Source organism: Phyllobates terribilis, unplaced genomic scaffold, assembly GCF_046119375.1.
Source record: "Phyllobates terribilis strain yellow unplaced genomic scaffold, ASM4611937v1 Scaffold_2__4_contigs__length_985480577, whole genome shotgun sequence".
NCBI lineage: Eukaryota > Metazoa > Chordata > Amphibia > Anura > Dendrobatidae > Phyllobates > Phyllobates terribilis.
Genome location: NW_027362762.1, coordinates 804,384,623 through 804,404,048, shown reverse-complemented (window position 1 = coordinate 804,404,048; position 19,426 = coordinate 804,384,623).

Sequence of the window (19,426 nt, the reverse complement as noted above, 5' to 3'; positions counted from 1 at the left end):
TCGATCGGCATAGGTTCAGGCGAGTGCGCCCGAGGAGTGACTGGTTGAGAGGCAGGTCTCTGGAAAGTAGGAGCAAGGCGGGAAAACTTTCTCTCCCGGGTAGTCTCTCTGGCACGTTCTTGGAACCGGATGTCAATCGGGGTAGCTAATGACACCAGGTCATCCAGGGTGGTAGGAATGTCCCAACCAGCTAACTCGTCCTTAATCCGACCGGAAAGACCCTCCCAGAAGATGGACACCAGAGCCTCGTTTTCCCAGGCAAGCTCAGAAGCGAGGGTACGGAACCTTATGGCATATTGGCCCACGGTGAGACTCTCATGGCGGAGACGTAGCAGAGAGGAGGCAGAAGTGGTTTTCTGTCCCGGTTCATCGAAGACTTTCCGGAAAGCTGCGAGGAAAGATGACAGGTCGGACACCAGGGGATCCCCTCTCTCCCACAGGGGATTTAGCCATGCCAGTGCCTCCTCAGTGAGATGGGACATGATCAAGGCCACCTTGGCCCAGTCGGAGATGAACTGGTATGCCAAGAGTTCAAAGTGCAGGGTGCACTGGTTTATGAAACCCCAAGCTAGAGCAGGGTCACCAGCTAAGCGTGGAGGTGCCAGGAGCCGAGGTCCATAGCCGGGTGCCATAATGGGACTGGATTGCGGTGCCGCAGGAACAGGCGCGGCTGGGCCAGAGATAGACACAGACGAGTCAAACATTGCGCCTAGACGAGAGTTAACGGACCGTTGGTAGGACAGGACCACTTCCTGCTGAGTTATCTGACGTAAGACTTCCTGGTGCAGATCGGAGATCTGGGGGCCACCGGGTTCCATGGCCCGAGCTAACTGTTACGGTTCCGGGTGGTGGAACCTCTGTGCCGCGGAGCAAGGAGGGAACCAGAGGGGTGTAACTAAGTAGCAAACGACTCCGTGACCAGGGAGGATCTGGGCAGAGGGACCAGGTGCTACTCTGGGGACGACCTTGTAAGAGAGCAGGTGGCTCCCACGGGTCAGATGGCTGGGACTGACCGGTATGATGGATGGACACAACAAGCAGGAAGAAGTCTCTGGTTAGCTGACAGGTGGTCACGGTACGTGACAGCAAAGCAGGTAGCAGTCTCTAGGTTTACCAGGCAGGTGGTCACAGCAGGTGACAGCAGGAGCCTCCAGGTAGGCTATCAGGTGGTCACGGCAAGTGACGGCAAAGCAGACTGAAGTCTCTAGGCTAGCAGGCAGGTGGTCACGGCAAGTGACAGCAGAGCCTTCAGGTAGGCTAGCAGGTAACAGACGGGTAACAGGCGAGCACTCCCAGGTGAGCGGGGTAGCAGGCACGGCAGGTAGCTGGCAGGTAACTGGCAGGTGCTTCCTGGTAAGCAGGTGGGCTTGCCCATAGACAGACTGGCGGATGACCGGAGACAGACTGTCGGGCTGGAGAGTAAACAAGCTGGCAGACAGGACTGGTAATCAGGCTGGCAAAGGGACCTGAGGGCTGAAGCAGAGGTAAGTATACTTGTGCAACAACTTTTGCTCGGGCACCTCCATTTTGGAGGAGGTGCCTTATATATGGTTGGTCCTCCGGAAATTGGCCAGGGACTCCTTAGGACAACGCGCGCGGCCCCTTTAAGAGAGAGGGAGCGCGCGTGCGCCCTAAGCATAGTGCCCGGGAAGGAGCGTGCGCCGGCAGCTGTAGGAAGAGGAGTGCTGGAGGCCGCCGCGCGGGGAGCGGGGAGGTGAGAGGGACGGCGTCTCTGCCTGGCAGGTGGCAGAGATGCCGGAGCTACACCCTGAAGCATGCCATTCCTATGGAGTTGCTGCCAAAACCAATGAACATTAGGGAAGTCAACGGTTCACTGCTGTACGCGCAAATCACTCACCAGTCGGTTCCCCTCACCATGTTGTTTCCTCGGGGTTACCGGAAGGTTATCTCCTTTCTTATTATACCCGGTGGGTTGGATGAGGTGCTATTGGATCTTCCATGGCTACGTTGTCACACTCAACACATTGACTGAAATACGGGGAGAATTTCTTCCTGGGGTAAGAATTGTGTTTCTCAGTGTATGGTTACAGCCGCCCGGAGGGTAGTCTCAGAGCCTTCTACCGACTTGGCCGCTCTTCCTGTGCAATATCAGAGTTTTGCGGATGTATTTTCCAAAAAGGCTACAGAGACTTTACCTCCCCACCGACCGTATGACTGTCCTATCGATTTGGCCCCCGGCACGGAGCCTTCTCGCGGTAGGGTTTATCCTTCGTCTGTCCCCGAGACCCAGGCCATGTCAGATTATATCAAAGAGAACCTGGTTCAGGCGTTTATCATAAAATAGGTCTCTCCTGCTGGAGCAGGGATTTTCTTCGTCCAGAAGAAAGAGGGTGATTTACGTGCCTACATTGATTATAGAGGACTAAATGCCATCACCATCAAAAATAAATACCCTCTGCCCCTTATTTCTGAACTGTTTGGTAGGTTGTGAGGGGGCTAACATCTTCACAAAATTGGACCTGTGAGGGGCATATAATCTCGTGTGAATCCGTGAGGGTGACGAGTGGAAAATGGCTTTTAACACTCGTGATGGTCATTATGAATACCTTGTCATGCCCTTCGGGTTATGCAATGCCCCCGCTGTTTTTCAGGATTTTGTCATAGATATCTTTCAAGATTTGCTGCTATCATCCGTGGTAGTCTATCTTGATGACATTCTTATATTTTCCCCAGACCTCTCCACACACAGAGAGGATGTTCTCAGAGTTTTCAATGCTTGCGTGCGAATTCTCTGTGTTGTAAGCTGGAGAAATGCCAGTTCGAACGGGGGTCTCTACCATTCCTGGGTTACATCGTATCCAGTAAGGGATTGGCCATGGACCCACAAAAGTTGGTGGCGGTACAGAACTGGCAGGAGCCCCATTTCCTTAAGGCGGTGCAACGCTTCATAGGGTTTGTCAACTACTACAGGCAGTTCATACCACATTTTTCAACACTGGTGGCTCCTTTGGCTGCTTTAACCAGGAATTGTGCCAATCCCAAGAATTGGTCTAAGGAGACATCCGAGGCATTTCGGGTGATTAAATCCTATTTTTCTAGAGCTCCCATACTCCATCGCCCGGATGTTGACAGACCATTCTTCCTGGAGGTCGACGCTTCCTCTGTAGGAGCAGGAGCGGTTCTCTCTCAAAAGAACAAACCGGGTCGGAGAAGACCATGTTTTTTCTTCTCCAAGACTTTCTTTCCAGCAGAGAGGAATTACACAATTGGGGACAAAGAATTACTTGCTATTAAGATGGCTTTTTCGGAGTGGAGGTACCCACCCTTTCGTGGTATATCCCGATCATAAGAATCTCTCGTACCTACAGACGGTGCAGCGTCTTAACCAGAGGTAGGCCCGGTGGTCCCTTATCTTTTCCCAATTCAATTTTTCCATTCACTTTCTAAAAGGGGAGAAGAACCGTCGGGCGGATGCTTTGTCCCGGTCCATGGATACGGTTGAGGACGAGGACGAGCCCAGGCTTATCGTTCCTCCGGAGAGTATGCGGACGGTGGCTCCAGTGTCCCTAAACCAGATTCCTCCCGGGAGGACGTTCGTTCCTCCTAATCTACAAAATGAGGTGCTCTCCTGGGAGGTCATTTTGGGGTCAAACGTACCACGGAGTTAGACCTTGGGAGCAGGTTGGGATGGATTTCGTTGTCGAGTTACCTAAGTGCTGGGGAAACACGACAATATGGGTGGTTTCTGACCATTTTTCTAAGATGGTTCACCTGGTTCCTCTTCCTAGGGTTCCTTCTTCCCGGGTTCTGGCATCACTGTTCATTTGTCACGTTTTCCGTCTCCACGGAATGCCTGATAGGATTGTCTGTGATCGGGGTCCACAGTTTACCTCCCGGTTCTGGAGAGAATTGTGTAATTTGCTTAGCATTGAACTGAATCTTTCTACGGCCTATCACCCAGAGACCAATGGTCTGGTGGAACACACTAACCAGACACTTGTGACATACTTGCGCCATTTCGTTTCTGCCAACCATAATGATTGGGCGATATTGCTTCCTTGAGCAGAGTTTGCTCTAAACAACGCAGTGGCGGACTCCACAGGTCAGACTCCGTTTCTTCTGAATTATGGCCAGCATCTGTGCGTCACGGTACCTATGCCAGTTTCCTCTGTGGAACCTGGGGTCAGAGATTGGGCTCTGGAGGTGCGGGAGGTTTGGGACCATACCCAGGATGCTATATTGGCTTTCAAGAATCTGATGAGAGAGTCGGCTGACACTCATCGCTGTCCAGCCTCCGTATTCTCTCCGGGCGACAGGGTGTGGCTCGGGGCTCGCAATATCAGAGGACGCGGGGAATCAGCTAAGTTTTCCCCCCGTTTTATTGGCCCTTTCAAAATTTTGGCCCAAGTAAACCCTGTAGTGTACCGTTTACAGTTACCACGACACCTGAAGATTCACGACACTTTTCATGTGTCGCTCCTTAAGCTCATTCGCCTGACAAAATTCTCTGAATCCCAACCTGCTTCAGACACCAGGGGTGATGATCTCAAGGTACAAGAGATTGTGGGGTCTAAGATGGTTCGTGGGAAAAAATATTACCTGGTACACTGGAGTGGTCATGGATCTGAGGATCGCTCCAGGGAACCGGTAGACCACATTCATGCTCCTCTGCTCATTGAGGATTATGAGCGTCAAGTGGAGGGGGATGTTAGAAGGGGGGATAATTTTAGGCATTGGGCGTTGGCTGGTTCTGAAATTGGATCAGAATCATCAGTGGATTCTGTGGTCTCCCATTCTGGTCCAGCTGGGGCAGATGCTGCTCAGCATCGAAGTCGGTCCTAATGCCTAGCTAGTGCACGAGATGTACAAGCTGTATCTCGAGTCTTGGTGTCAGCTGATGCGGTGACCCGGTACCGCCTGATTGGCCGTGGGTGACGTTATCAGTAGTGCGACCAATAATGCAACTGTGGGCAGGGCTTAGTCTTTAAATAGCCCGACCACAAGCATGGCTGAGCGCTCTGATCATTCCGTTTAGGTTGTGTTCTTGTGTGGACACTTGTCTGTTTGGGCTCCACGTTCTCCTAGCTGCTCTCGAAACACACTTCCTAGCATCTGCTGCGTAGTCTCTGTGCAGTCAACAGAGCTACGACTACGTTATTTGTCACACATCTCCCGTGCAGTTAACGGAGATATTGCGAATCCTTTCCCGTCCCGGTGTGTAGTAACACTAGGGGGATTTATACTTAAGTTGGTTGTTTTACATTCTTTCCCGGTGGGTGTTTGGCTGCAGTCTTCTAGGCTGCATCGGGGACCCCAGGTTCGGTTTCTTTCCATTTTAATAAAGTTGTTGCAACCATCCCCTTAACATCGGAGATGGATGCTGAAGAGGGGGAGGAGGAGCAGGAGCTGTAGAATGTGGGGGTAATCTTGATTGACCCAGTGTCCACAATCCTTGGCATCGGGAGGACGTGTTCCGTCCCAAGTACCGACTGACTCCTGGCTTCCACTATATTAACCCAGTGTGCCATCAGCGAGATGTACCATCCCTGCCCACAAGCACTTTCCATGTGTCCGTTGATAGGTGGACTTTTCCAGTAACTGAGTTTTTGAGGGCACGGCTAATGTTGTCGGACACGTGCTCATGTAAAGCGGGGATGGCACACCGGCAGAAATAGTGGTGGCTGGGGACCGAGTACCGAGGGATGGCCGCCGCCATCAGGTTGCGGAAAGCTTCCGCCTCCACGAGCTTAAAAGGAAACATTTCAAGCGCAAGCATTCGCGAAATGTGTAATTTAGTAGTGTGCCCTGTGGGGCGTTGGCTATGTATTTGCGCTGCATTCCAAGGACTGGGGTATGGACATCTGAACGCTGCGCTGGGACAAAGACGTGGATGTGCTTGCTGATGGCGCTAGTCGAGAGTGTGCAACGACACGTGCAGGGCGGGAGGCATCTTGACATGTGCCATGGACAGGGGATTGGCGTGCACGCACAACAGCGGAAGAAGCAGTGGTGTCACCCACAGACACTGTTTCTGGACCACTTGGTCAGGTGCTTTGCTGCCATGTGCCTGATCATGCTGGTGGTGGGCAGGCTGCTAGTTTTGCTACCCCTGCTGATGCTGGCCTGGCAGGCGGTGCAAATGGCCTTTTTGGGGTTATCCGCAAAGTCTTTTAAAAACACCCAGACTAGGGAAGACCTAACAGTTGTACTGGCAATTTCCGTCATGTTGGTGTTATGAGGAATGCTTTCCCGCCTTGTATCTATAGCCACAACACTGCTTCTTCCTGCCTGTTGTGGTTTTACGCCTCCCTACCCTGAGTTGCTGCTGTTCTTGCTCTGTATGTCCGCCTGCCAGGTTGGGTCAGTTACAATATCATCCACCACCTCGTCTTCCACTTGCGCACCCTGGTCCTCCTCCTGACTTTCTGTCAATTGTGACTCATCATCATCATCATCCACCTCTTGCGACAGTAATTGCACTTTCCCACCGTTGCCTTCGTGTGACCGTGGCTGCTCCAATATTTGGGCGTCGCTACACGCGTTCTCCTCTTGACTCGCATGAAGCTGGCCGAATCTACAAATGGAAAAGTGAGCAGCTCTTCTGAGTGTCCAAGTGTGGAATCAGTTGTCTCCGGGCACTCGGCATGGTGGGAGGAAGGAGGATCAGGGTGAGGAATATGCGGTCCAGACTCAAGGCTACTGTGACTTGACTGTGTGGTATACAGGGTGGTGGTGGGAAAGTGACTGGAAGCATTATCTGCTATCCAACCAACAACCTTTTGACACTGCTCTGGGTTCAATAGTGGTGTACTGCGGTCCCCTAGTAATTGCGACAGGAAGGTCGAGCGACAAGAGGTGGATGTTTGTTGTGGCACAATGTCAGCTTACCCACGATCATGTCCTTGGCCTTGGCCACTTCCCGTACCTTGCCCATTTTAAATGGAGGACAATATTTTCCACTTTCATGAGAAATGGCTGATTTTGGAACGCAGTTATATGTTATACGTCTGACAGAGAACCACAATTTTAAATAGCAGGCCTGTAATTTACTAATATTATTCTACACAGAGGCCTAGTGTGAATAGCTTGACTGACACACTGCAATGAAATGAAAATAGAAAAAATGTCTGATTTTGGAACAATTTTTTAGGTGATATATCTGACAGAGAACCACGGTTTTAAATAGAAGGCCTGTAATTTGCTGATACCATTCTTCACAGACACCTAGTGTGAATAGCTTGGCCGACACACTGAAATGAAATGAAAATGAAAGAAATGGCTGATTTTGGAACACTCTTGCAGGTGGTATATCCGACAGAGAACCACGGTTTTAAATAGCAGGCCTGTAATTTTATAATACTATTCTTCACAGATACCCAGTGACCTAGTGTGAATATCTTGACTGACAGACTGCAACGAAATGAAAATTGAAGAAATGGCTGATTTTGGAACACTCTTATAAGTGATATGTCTGACAGAGAACCACGGTTTTAAATACAATCTGTCTCCTAAATCCGGACTGAAAATCAGAGTCTCCTCAAATAAGAGGGCCTGACCTTTGCCAGGTACAACACCACCAGTCATCAGTCATTGCATTATTCTGAAAAGGATTTCTTATAGAAATTATTGCATTCCATCCAATCTGCAGATTTAGGATGGTAACCATGAGCAAACTTAAATACCATCCTCCAGGAGACTATTGCTACTAACCTATCACTGAAAATGTGTTAAGGACTATATCCCTAAATCCACATACAGAGATTAAAGTCTCTTCCATCTGCCTGTCTTTCTCATCATTGAGGTCACTATTAATCTTGACCAAATTCTCAGCTTCATTTACTGAAATTCTTCACTATTGTCCACATGCATTCATTATTCTACCACTATCCAGCCCTTCAGCAAATAAACTGTCTTTTGTTGTAGCCAAATAATTCAGATTTTGAATCATCAGTCCAGAGCACCTGCTGCTATTTTCTGCACCACGGTTCCTATGTTTTTATGCATAGTTTACACTTGTTACTTGGCCTTGTTTCCATGATGAAGGCCACTTCTGGACAAACCTCTCCGAAAAGTACATGGGTGTAGATTGTTCAAACTGGTTGCTGTCAGTTCAGAGCTGATGGCACTGCTGGACATCTTCTAATGTTGATGAAAATTAAGCCTGATGTGTCTTATCTGCTGCACGAGGTCTACTTGGCCAACCACTGCATCCACGGTTCTCAAAGTTGCCCATTACTTGGTGTACTTAATGCTGAGAAGTACAACAGATAAATATCCTTCACACAATTATCCGAGCACTCCAGATGTCTGATTGCTGCTCTCTTATAGAGAGTACAGGAGTGCTCATTAAATCGAACACTCTAGTGTATGGGCGAGACAGGCGACATAGCTTCCAGTCAACAGCCATCTATGGAGCATGGGGTACTTAAGGAAACATAAACTAAAATTATAAAGGGAAGCGCTATCTGTATTCCTGAAACAGATACTATAAAATAATGTATCAGTAGAATTGTAGTAGTGAATGGTTTTTGATTTAATTGTAATAATCCACAAAGGGGACACATATACCAATAATTCATATTCAATTAATTAATAAAAAATGGAGGGGAAAGCAGCATTCTATCTCCTTAATTATGTATTTTAAAGTCAGAGGTTAGGTAAAACAACCAACAAAGAGTATTGTTTTTTTGTACAGTCTCAGCTATCCCTTGTCTTGAAATATAAAGTTCTAAGTGAGTGTTGTGTATTCAACAACACAGTCTCACATGTCACTCACAGTTTTCTGCGACAGTCATTGACAAGTGACTGTCACTTGTCAGGCGGCCATATCTTTATCTTAGTCCCTACATTTAAAACATTGCCTCTTTATTCCAACTATTACCTCAGGGCCTCTATTACCCCTCTGACAATATCTCAGTTACCTGAATCTGCAAGGTTCTGCCTTTTTGAGCCCTGTCAAATATATGACTCTCTGAAATCTTCAAGGGTTTCAATTTCTGTCTTTAGAAGCAAGGGATTACATGATTAACCCCTTTACCCCCGAGGGTGGTTTGCACGTTAATGACCAGGCCAATTTTTACAATTCTGACCACTGTCATTTTATGAGGTAATTACTCTGGAACGCTTCAACGGATCTCCCTGATACTGAGACTGTTTTTTCGTGACATATTGTTCTTCATGACTGTGGTAAAATTTCTTCGATATCATATGCGTTTATTTGTGAAAAAAATGGAAACTTGGCAAAAATGTTGAAAATTTTGCAATTTTCAAAATTTGAATTTTTATGCCCTTAAATCAGAGAGATAGGTCACACAAAATACTCAATAAATAACATTTCCCATATATTTACTTTACATCAGCACAATTTTGGAACCAAAAATTTTTTTGTTAGGGAGCTATAAGGGTTAAAAGTTGACCAGCGATTTCTCATTTTTCCAACAAAATTTACAAAATAATTTTTTTAGGGACCACATCACATTTGAAGTCACTTTGAGAGGTCTTTATGACAGAAAATACCCAAATGTGACACCATTCTAAAAACTGCACCCCTCAAGGTGCTCAAAACCACATTCAAGAACTTTATTAACCCTTCAGGTGCTTCACAGGAATTTTTGGAATGTGGAAGAAAAAAATGAACATTTAACTTTTTTCACAAAAATGTTACTTTAGACCCAATTTTTTTTATTTTCGCAGGGGTAACAAGAAAAAATAGACCCCAAAATTTGTTGTGCTATTTCCCCTGGGCACGCATATACCCTATATGTGGGGAAAAACCACTGTTTGGGCGCACGGCAGGGCTCGGAAGGGAAGGAGCGCCATTTGACTTTTTGATTGTAAAATTTGCTTGAATAATTAGCGGACGCCATGTTGCGTTTGGAGAGCCCCTGATGTGCCTAAACAGTGGAAACCCCCCACAAGTGACCCCATTTTGGAAACTAGACCCCCTAAAGCACCTACCTAGATGCATAGTGAGAACTTGGAACCCCTAGGTGCTTCACAAATTGATTCGCAAAAATGAAAAAGTATTTTTTTTTCCACTTTTTCATTTTTACGAATCAATTTGTGAAGCACCTGAGGGTTCCAAGTGCTCACTATGCATCTAGATAGGTGCCTTGGGGGGTCTAGTTTCCAAAATGGGGTCACTTATGGGGGAGCTCCAATGTTTAGGCACACAGGCACTCTCCAAACGCAACATGGTGTCCGCTAACAAATTGAATGGAAAATCGGCTCAAATTGTTAGCGGACACCATGTTGCGTTTGGAGAGCCCCTGTGTGGCGCTTTTAGCTGTCACACACTAAAAGACACATATTTTGTAAAATCTAGTTTTTGCATCGCCATATTTTGAGAGCTATAATTTTTCCATATTTTGGCCTACAGAGTCATGTGATGGCTTGTTTTTTGCGGGATGAGTTGACGTTTTTATTGGTGCCATTTTCAGGCACGTGACATTTTTTGATCGCTTTCTATTCCAGCTTTTGGGAGGCAGAATAAACAAAAAACAACAATTCAGGAATTGTGTTTTTTTTTATTCTACTCCGCGTGTGGTAAAATTGATAAGGTAGATTTATTCTTTGGGTCAGTACGTTTACAGCGGTACAACATTTATATTGTTTTTCTATGTTTTGGCGCTTTTACACAATAAAATCTATTTTATCGAAAAAATTATTTTTTTGCATCGCTTTATTCTGAGAGCTATAACTTTTTGATTTTTTCGGATGATGGAGCTGTATGGTGGCTTGTTTTTTGCGGGACAAGATGATGATTTCAGTGGTACCATTTTCATTTATATTCGTCTTTTTGATTGCGTTATTCCATTTTTTGTTTGGCGGTATGATGATAAAGCATTGATTTTTGCTTCGTTTTTTTTTTTACCGTGTTCACTGAAGGGGTTAACTAGTGGAACAGTTTTATAGGTCAGGTCGTTACGGACGCGGCGATACCAAATATGTGTACTTTTATTGTTTTTTTGTTTTTTTTCATAATATTTATTGATGGGTACATTATATTTTTATTTTTAGTGGATTATTTTTTTATTTTTTTTCTATATTTTTACAATTTTTTTTTTTATTTTTTTTCACTTTGAGAATTTTTTTACTTTTTTACTTTGTCCCACTATGGGACTTTCACTTTTTTTATTCTGATCGCCTGCACAGCATAGGGATGGAGCACCATCCCTGTGCTATGCAGGCAGTCAGCGCTGCACAGTGATAAGATTGTTTGGTCATGCACTGCGCATGACATAACAATCTTCCTGCTGTATGGTGACCCAGATGTTGTCATGATGACATAGGGTCGTCATGGCAACACCCGGGAAGCCGCGTCAGACAGCGCTGGAGGCCGGAAGAGGAGGTGAGTATACCGATCACCTCCCCTTAGCCATCGCAATGCTGCGATTGACTTTGATCGCAGCATTGCGGGGGTTAATGTGCCGGGAGCGGTGCGGGACCACTCCCTGCACATAGTACCGGGTGTCAGCTGTGACAATCAGCTGACACCCAGCGGCTATCGCGCCCGCACAGCCTGTGTGCGCGCGCGATCGCGATGACGTACTAATACGGGTCAGGCTTTTAAAGCCCAGGGCACAGACGCGTATTAGTACATCATGGGCTTTAAAGGAGTTAATCTCTAGTTTGCATTTGTGAGGGTTCACACTCATATTTAGGCCACGTTCACATGTTCAGTATTTGGTCAGTATTTTACATCATAATTCTTTAAAAAATTGCTCAAAATGTAATAAAGCACCATCAATGTGGAACCATAGATATGATGACTTTTCAAATGTGACTGTTCCTTTTTCTTACTTTGGTCAATATATGTACTTTGAAGGGTTTCCTGACAGATGTTAAAGTGAACATTTGATGAATCTGCCCTGATGTCAGGCTGGAAAACTTTCAAACATAATTATACAGCCATTCTGAGATAGATGTTTATAGTAAGTACACCAGCCTCATCAGGTCTAAGAGATTAATTTAATAATGCAGTTTCTATTGTGTTGTATGCTGTACAATGCAACCACATTGACAAATATTAGATGTAACATGGCGATTTTCATGGCCCACGACAAAGTCACTGTGTTTCTCTGGCTTTAGCTTGTGTGTGTCTTCAGGAACATGATACCTATTCTGATAAAATTTGATACTCAGAGGATCATCATGTGGAACCTTCCTTAGTCAAGAATATACTACAGCAAATAATACCGTATATAAGAGACAGAGATGAGCTGCAGTGTCTTTGTCTTTATTTTAGTGCATAGATAGGATGTGAGGGATTTTTTTTATTGAAGGTTTATATACAATCAATTATCAAATACAAAACCTATGTGCTGGTAAGCTACCCCTGGCTGGAACAAGGAACAACATATATCATACTCATACACTGCAACAAAAACGCACAACAAACACGAAAAGCATGCACCCTACACAACAGTCCTGTAGGAGAGGGTTAGGTGAGAAACATACTGAGGTTATCGAACTGATCAGAGCACAGAGTAGATTACTAACATCATCCCTGGATGAGCCATCCACTCAGCACACATAGCAAAACCAAATTTACATTTAAAGGGAAGCTATCATGAGAAAATGACCTATTGTTTAAATCAGGTTTTTGTTTTACATGTATTTTTATAAATATTTTATTTTTTTTACATATCGAGACCTATATATACAGGGTGGTCCAAAAGTACAGTAGATGGACAGAAAGTGTAATAAGGTTATGAAGGAGGAGATTTATTAAACACTAAATTGCAGCCGCCTGTCTGGATCATCCTCCAATAAACCATGAATTAGAAGTGGACGATAAGCTTTCCACCCAGTAGATTTCAGGATTCGCATGATAGAAGCTCGTGAAATTCCCAATTCCAAAGAGGCTCTTCTGGTGGACTTTTTTGGACTGAACAAATGATTCAGCAACAAGTTGTTTATTATCTTCTGTACAGATTGTTTTGCGTCGACCAGTTTTTGGAGCATTAAGGATTGAGCCAGTGGCATTGAATTTGTCACGAATGCGGTAAATGATTTGTCTCTTTGGGGCTTGAGTACCAAATGTTTCAACCCAATTTGCTCTAACGGTTTCAGCATTTTGAGATTTCCAATACTCTGTTAAAATCCATTTTCTTTGATCTGTATTTAAATTATTTGTCATTATGTGTTATCTGAATTATCTGAAAAGAAAACAGATTTAGGGGAGATCTATCTGTGAAAACTAGATCTGTGAAACTGGCTCAGTTGCCCTTAGCAACCAATCGGATTCCACCTTTCATTTTCCAAAGAGTCTGTGAGGAATGAAAAGTGGAATCTGATTGGTTGCTAAGGGCAACTGAGCCAGTTTCACTTTACACCATGTTTGATAAATCTCCCCCTTCATAACCTTATTACACTTTCTGTCCACCTACTTTTGGACCACCCTGTATATATATATATATATATATATATATATATATATATATATAAAAAATGAATACTCTTACAATTTTCACACTGGTCACTGGGGGCCTTTTAGACTCATACTTCCTGTCCTTTCAGGAACAGTTTTCAGCAAGTAACGTTGCCAGCAGAGACAGGATTACAATGACAGGTAACACAGCAATAACCCAGATAATGACAAAGGATCTACCACTCACAATCGGCAATGTCAAAATTTACCCTGCTCCCTCTCCCTTCACAATGACCTTTGTACATGCTCATTATAGTTTCATAGTTTCATAGTTTTAAGGTTGAAAGTAGACTTAAATCCATCATGTTCAACCTATAGCCAAACATGTTGATCCACAGGAAGGCAAAAACCTAATGGGGCAGACATTAATAGCTCCAAATTATTCCTTCCCAATTCCATACGGCAACCAAACTAGTTCCCTAGATCAACAGCCCATCACAGAATCTAGTGCCCATAACCAGTAATACTATATTTATCAAGAAAGACATCCAGACTCCTCTTGAATTTTAGTAGTGAATCAACCATTACAACATCATGTGGCAAAGAGTTCCATAGTCTCACTGCTCTTATAGTAAAGAATCTGTGTCTGTGATGATGATTAAATCTTCTTTCCTCTACACGTAGAGAATGCCCCTGTTAGGGGGAGCGGTTGCAAGACAACTTTATTTAATGGAACGCAACCGACCCCGGGGTCTGTGATGCAGCCTAGAGGACTGCTGCCAAACACTTCCCGGGTGGAAAGGCAAACGACAACTAAAAGATAAACCCTTCCGTGTTAACTACACACCGGACAGGGTATAGCGGTACGCTCTATCTCCGTTTACTGCACGGAGGAGAGAGCGACCGGCGACGCACCTAACAAATATCTTAGCCCTTCGTGTTAACGCACACGGAAGGGTAAGACGGTACGCACAATCTCCAAGAACCGCAGGGAGACGTGCGTCCGTGGGAACAGCAGTAGCCCTGTCTTTGATACAGGCGCTATGCTATGGGGATTGGCGCTAAAGCGGTTCACACAATCTCCAAGAACCGCAGGAAGACGTGTGACCGGACTATGAGCAGTAGCCCTGTCTTCGGTACAGGCGCTACGCTATAGGAGACGGCGGTAGCGTGCGGGTGATTCCCGCCGGGTAATCGAGCACTCAGCCGGCGTGCTACCGGACTGAGCAAACCCGCTCTATTTAGCTCACAGGCGGCTCGGGGTGTAAGGCGAACCCCCTGGTTAGAGACAGTCAGCGAGGCGAAGCTACCTGTCTAGTAGTGTTGAGCCACCCCCGTAGTGTTCGAGTTCGGTTCGGTTCGTCGAACACCCGTGTGTTCGCCGAACTGTTCGTCGAACACCTTCGAACACCGTTAAAACCAATGGCAGGCAAACAAAAACACATAGAAACACATAGAAAACACCTTCAAAGGTGTCCAAAAGCTGACAAACTGCTCAGAAGACACAACTAACACATGGAAAAGTGACAAGTACATATAGTCATGAGAAAAGAAAAGAGGTGGAGGAGTAAAAGGAGGGGGAGACACAGATATAGGCATGTCATGCCCTTCTAAAATCCAAAAAGTGAGAAGCCGACACGTTCAGTCCGCTCCTGCCCGTGCCACCTCCGTGTCGCCGGGTTTGTGCCAGAGCCGCGGTGAACCCTGACGGCCAGCCTCTCTCTCCCAATACTGGTGCCTGTCCGCTGGTGGGTCGAGCGAGCCCCCCTGTGGTGGAGGCAGCTCTAAGCTTTTTAATTTAAATTGTCTCTCTAATTTGAATGAATACACTTTAAATCCATTTACAAGGATCTATTGGAGGGCAAGTCTCATGCCAGCAGTAGAGATGAGCGTTGTTCTACTCGAAATGTTCGCCAATCTCAAATTCGAGTTGTTTTGGGCGGTGTTCGAGCCGTTCAGCGAACACGAACGATTTGAGAAAAATTCGGCTGTTCGAGGTTATGTTCGATAACTGTTCGTGCACCAAAATCATAACTGGATTTTTTCTCAGTAATGATGAAAATTAATGTTAATACGCAGTTTGAGTGTACAGCGGGGTGGAGGGAGGGGCAGGGGATGGATCTCTGCAGGAATAATGAAGATCTCCATTTTTTTTTCTCTTTCCCGCATTTGCAGTGGGGAGGTGCAGTCTGTCAGCCTATCAGCAGCGCACACACGGAGCGAACTGCTGTTTTTCACACAAGCAAGGGCATGTGTCATTGGCAGTGTATGTCACATGTCCTTGCCCTATAAGACCAAGCCATTTTCCCCGTCGCCACCATTTTCTCACTGCTGCAGCTGCGTGTTAGACGGCACCGCTGTTGATGTGTGCACTATACCTTGTTAATTTCAAGCCAATTTTCGCACAAATCTACAGATAGCTTGGGAGTAGGGAATAGTTGTGATTGCAGTCCTTTTAAGGACTAGGTTACAGCATTTCCTACGACTTTTATCAGGCAGGTCTGTGCTCTTAAATAGATAGATTGTGGGAGTAAAAACTAATTGTAATTGCAGTCCTTTTCAGGACTAGGTTACATCAGTTCCTATCAGTTTTTGCCAGGCAGGTCTGTGCCAGTGCTGTGCAAGTTTTTTCACAGCATTTGGCTGTATCTAGCAAAGCTAATCCTTTTTGGCCTATTGCAGAGTGTGTTAATCAGTGGAGTAGCCTATCTGTGTTGCAAAATATACCACCTGTGTATAGAATACCAATTTTTTTACTGCACCTAGTGAAGTAAAATCTTTTGGGCATAGCATCATTCTATTAGTCCATCTATACTGACCTCCATCAGGTTGCAAATTGAATATAATTTTTTTCTGCATCTAGCTCTGAAAAAATATTTGGGCTTCTAGCAGTGTGTGGGACTTGTTCTATTAGTCCATCTATACTGACCTCCATCAGGTTGCAAACTGAATATAATTTTTTTCTGCATCTAGCTCTGAAAAAATATTTGGCCTTCTTGCAGTGTGTGGGACTTTCTCTATTAATCCATCTATACTGACCTCCATCGGGTTGCAAATTAAAAATAATTTTTATCTGCATCTAGCTCTGAAAAAATATTTGGCCTTCTAGCAGTGTGTGGGTCTTTCTCTATTAGTCCATCTATACTGACCTCCATCAGGTTCCAAATTAAAAATAATTTTTATCTGCATCTAGCTCTGAAAAAATATTTGGGCTTCTAGCTGTGTGTGGGACTTTCTCTATTAGTCCATCTATACTGACCTCCATCAGGTTGCAAATTAAAAATAATTTTTATCTGCATCTACCTCTGAAAAAATATTTGGGCTTCTAGCTGTGTGTGGGACTGGTTCTATTAGTCCATCTATACTGACCTCCATCAGGTTGCAAATCGAATATAATTTTTTTCTGAATCTAACCCAGCCAATAGTTTTGGCCTAATACCACAGTTTGGCCACTCAGCTCTGCTCGGTTCCCATCCATTGTTTTTTTGTGCAAACAACTCCAGAGTTGTGAATTAGTTAACCACCAAAATGAGTGGAAAAAGGCCTGCTGCTGGTGGAAAGGGGAATAGGCGTGTTGGGAATGGGAAAAAAGGTTGTGTCCGTGGGGTAGGTGTTAAAGCAACAGTAACATCTGCAGAAGAAAGACCATCTTCCAGCCAAACTAAAATGTCTACTTCTTTTAGCGGACAATGTGATAAGATCCCTTTCTTACGGCCACGCCAATCGATACAAATTCCAGATGAGGCACAAAAACAGCAGGTGCTTCAACGGATATCAAGTGCTCCTTTAAGTGGGCTCTCCTCCACATCAACTTCAACATCACAAATACTCAAGTCCTCAAAGGTGTCACCCCAATCGCACTTGCTTCCTCACAGCTCCCAAATCTCCAGCTGCCCGTCTGAGTATGAGGTAGAACAGATGGTTGAGTCTGCAGAGCTGTTTACTCATACTATAGCCTGGGAATCAGAGGTCGACTCCAGTGCTTCTGTGAATCCAGACGAGGAAATGATCTGCACTGATGCCCAGAATCTTTATGAGTCGGATCCAGGACCAGACGCAGAAGGTTTTGACCATAATGTAGACCCTCATTCCCAAACTGTAACTCCTGTTGGTGGAGACAATGAGGAAGACGATGATGAGACTCAAATACCTGATTGGAGCGACAACTTTAGTTTTTTGTCAGGGCAGGAACAGGTTGGCTCTGAGGACGACGGGTGTGATAACGCACAGGGTGATGATGATGACGTTGGAGATCCCACTTGCTGTCAACCCACAGTCAGCCAAGAGATGAGGTCAGCAGAGGAGGTGGAGGAAGATGCTAGTGACGACGAGGTCAGGTTGCGCCTTCCTGGACAGAGACGTAGTACTGGAAGAACTTCAACAACTGCATCCTCAAACACAACTCTGCCTCTCACCACAAGTCGTGGTGGCTCTTCAGGTCGCATGGGTGCTAAGCTTTGCATAGCCTGGGCATTTTTTCAGATCGATAAAGATGACCCAACTCGTGTTATCTGTAACATTTGTCAGCAAAAGCTAAGTAGAGGCCAAAAAATACATAGTTTGAGTACTTCATGCATGAACCGGCACATGGACATGAAGCATAAGTTGCAGTGGGAAGCTCAGTGTGCTACAATGCGGCCTAGCCGGCCGAGCCAACCACCGTCTGCCATATCTTGTGCATCCGCGGCCTCTTCATCCTCTGTGACTGGGGGGACAGCAGTCACACCTGTTTTGGGGCGCAGACCTGCCACCTCTTTACCCGCAACAGCCAGCGTGATTGGCAGGTCATCATTTTCATTGGAGGTGGTAACACCAGCTGGTGTTGAGCGCTGTCCGACATCGATAGCACCACCTTTGGATCAAGGCAACCTAACATGTCCGCCTGCATCTTCCTCACAGACCAGCAGTTTGCCGGGGACACCCTTATCAACCCCGTCTAAGCACAATAGCCAGCCCTCGGTCCCTCAGATGTGGACAAGTAAAAGACCATTTCCTCCTAGCCATGAGAAAGCTAAGAGGTTGAATTTCACCATCTGCAAGCTCTTGGCTACAGAAATGCTGCCTTTCCGCCTGGTGGACACAGAGGATTTTCGAGACCTTATGTCCGTCGCAGTGCCCCAGTACCAGATGCCCAGTCGGCACTACTTCTCAAAGAAAGGTGTGCCTGCACTCCACAAGCATGTCGCACACAACATCACCGCTTCTTTGAGAAACTCTGTGTGTGACAGGGTGCATTTCACCACAGACACTTGGACGAGTAGGCATGGACAGGGGCGTTACATGTCGCTGACTGGGCACTGGGTAACTATGGTGACAGCAGAACAAGGGGCTGCTGTCCAAGTCTTGCCGTCCCCACGAGTTGTGCGTCAATCCTCTTTATGTCAAAGTTCCTCCACTGCTTCTGCCTCCTCAACTTCCTCTCGGTCTTCCACCTGCACCCAAAGCCTGTCTGGTCATGCCACAAGCTTTCTAACTGCGCAGAAGGGATCCTGCACACCTCCTTACTATGCTGGCAGTAGGGCTCAACGTCATCAGGCGGTTTTTACTTTGAAATGTCTGGAAAATGTGAGTCACACAGCTGAGGAGTTGTGGTCTGCTCTGGAGAACCAATTTCATAAATGGTTGTCTCCACTGGACCTGAAACCAGGGAAGGCTGTGTGCGACAATGCTGCAAACCTGGGTGCGGCCCTTCCCCGGGGCAATGTCACACACGTGCCTTGTATGGCTCACGTGTTGAACCTGGTTGTCCAGCAATTTTTAGCCCACTATCCCAGACTAGATGGCCTTCTGCAGAGGGCACGGTCGCTGTGTGCTCACTTCCGCCGTTCGCATCCCGCAGCTCAGCGACTTACATCTCTACAGAAGTCGTTGGGCCTGCCACTTCACCGGCTAAAATGCGATGTGCCTACCCGGTGGAATTCAACTCTGCACATGTTGCAGCGACTGTGGCAGCACCGACAAGCCCTGGTGCAATACGTTCTGATGTATAGCCTGGGCCAACGAGATTCAGAGGTGGGGCAAATCACGCTGGAGGAGTGATCTCAGATCAGGGACCTATGCACCCTTCTGCACAGTTTTGAAATGGCGACGAAG